Below are 2,499 nucleotides of genomic sequence, written 5' to 3' on the forward strand. Positions count from 1 at the left end.
TAATTATATTCTGATCTTTGAAGTTATCTATTCAGATATTTGAAGATCTCTGATATTAATTTTAATTGTCCAGTGCATACAGTGGAAAGAAAAGATATAACAATTTATTATTCAGGGGTTCATAATTCATCCTCAAAACTTTGTTTACAATGGTCAATATATAATTAAATTTTTAATCATATCATTTCGAGATACAGCAATCGACGATAAAAGTTTATCACACAAGTCATGTTTACCCTTAATCCAAATATAATCATATCATATTGAGATATAGTACTCAATGAATGGTATAAGAGTCTATCTTGCAGAGATTCATAATTCCTCCACAGCATTGTGTTTATTCTTTGTAAAAATTTAATTCATTTTTTAATAGTAATTAATGAGTGTTGTAACTGTTTATCCTGCAGGGATTTATAAAAAAAATAATTTATTATTTAATCATATAATTTTGAGGAGAAGTTGTGTAGTAATTAATGAAAGCTTTAATACTTTCTCAGGCAGGAATTCATAATTTCTCAACAAATTTGTATTTACCAAAGAATTTTTTTTGCTTTTAATAAATTTATAAATTATATTATTGGATGGTTATGAATTTAAAAAGATAAAAAATATCATGAAATTAAAAATTTGATATTTATATGAAAATATTATTTTAAATATATAATGGAAAATAATTTTATATTTTATATGAAGAATAGTTTTGGAGAGATCTCTCTAAACAATTATTGCAACAAAGTGGAAAGATGACTCTCTTCTCCCAAACAGTTGAGAGTATATATATATATATATATATACTTGGAGGGATAGCTAGAACTCAATAACAAGGCTTGAAGCCATTGCAACAAAGTTCATCTTGTCACTTGCAAGAATGGAACCAGTGGGAGGATAATAATCATTTCTCCCAACCACCTGAGATTGGTGTAACTATGTACGTGTGTGTGCACGCATGCATTTTGGTTTGTTAGGGTGTCGAATGAATTGGGGGCAAATTTTCTGGTTTAAGAAACCATGATCCAAGGCATTTAAGTATCCAAAATCATCACCCATGGATTACACCTTTCCATGGTCACACTAACTCTTATCATCGCTACTTTTTTTTTGGTATATCCTCCCACCATCATGAGTTTCAAACCTTAACCACTTTATTAGAAGGAACTTGTAAAGCACTTAGGACTGCAACACAAATGTGTGATAATGCAATGACAACTAGACCACATGAAATTCATCATAAAGATATATAGCTAGGAAAGTAGGTCACATTGGATGAGTAAATGTGTGAATGGGATTGCGAAGTGTGAAGCAAGACATGCACACATATGGCAAGACACCAATTGAATAAAACCCTACATGAAATTTTGGGCTTACTCACCTAGGTGCACGGTGTGGCATGATGGCATGCGAAGAGGTTCAAGAGACACAATGACACTAGAAGAGGTTCATTCATTACAACAATAGAATGAGAGGTTCAATCGATAATAGGAATAAGTGGAATGCGTAAGGGGGTTGGTTGGGTGCACATAGGATGCATCAATCCGATGAGTGGGTTGAGCTTTTGGGTGAGTCAACACACTCTGACATGGGCATGTTTCATTAGCTTGAAATACCCAATTGAAATTTGGGTTTTTTGTTGAGTGTGCACAAGGAACCAAAAGGTCGGCCCAAAGAAGATGGAAAGATGCAACCATTCAATGGTTGGGAAGCACTCTTATATATTTGCAACTAGAGGAGGGGAGAAAAAAACAACAAAGGTGGGGACACATCACACAAAGGTGCGCACAAGGAAAAGGGACCTGAAACAAGCTTGTGGAAGAGAGGACACATGACTAAAACATGCTTATCACATGTTGGAATGTTGGGATGAAGAATTTGGCATGTGTTAGTGGAGAATCTCAATGTATTGTACAAAAGTTGAGGTGTGAATGCTACTGAAGTTGGGGTTGGGGAGTTGGGTGAGCATCATACTGAGCTTGGGAAAATGGTATTTTGTCAATGGGAAGGTTGTACAAGTTGCATGATCTAATTGTAACGACTATGCACCATGATTTTGTAATGGTTGGTTGGAGCCACATTACATGTAATAATTTTCATATGATATATTAAAATTTTTGGTGTTAGGTTGAGTTGGGCCACCCATCCATGTTCTTGTGTACATATGTATGATGTATGATTCGACATTGGAATTTTGGGTAAGTGTAATAACGTAAACAAAAGAATTAAGTAAAGAAGCAGAGAGGCATAGTCTAGGTTTAGTACAACTGATTTGGTTTAGTCATTGGGTTGAAATGACTATGATGCTGCATGTCACAAGAAAACATGTCATTGTGATCTAGGCAAATTTTGCAAGGGCATGGAAGGTGGTATTAGAGTAAGTTTGAAGACAATGATGTTCTCTTCACAACTGTCACATGTGTGACAAGTAGTATCAGAGCACAATTGGCAATGGACACACATAACTATGGATGTACAAAGTTGGAGGTGTGGACTTGATTAGTTTGCTGA

This window comes from Pinus tabuliformis, chromosome 4_2, assembly GCF_031772625.1.
Source record: "Pinus tabuliformis cultivar Carrire ecotype Pingquan chromosome 4_2, CPIR1, whole genome shotgun sequence".
NCBI classification, from domain to species: Eukaryota; Viridiplantae; Streptophyta; class Pinopsida; order Pinales; family Pinaceae; genus Pinus; species Pinus tabuliformis.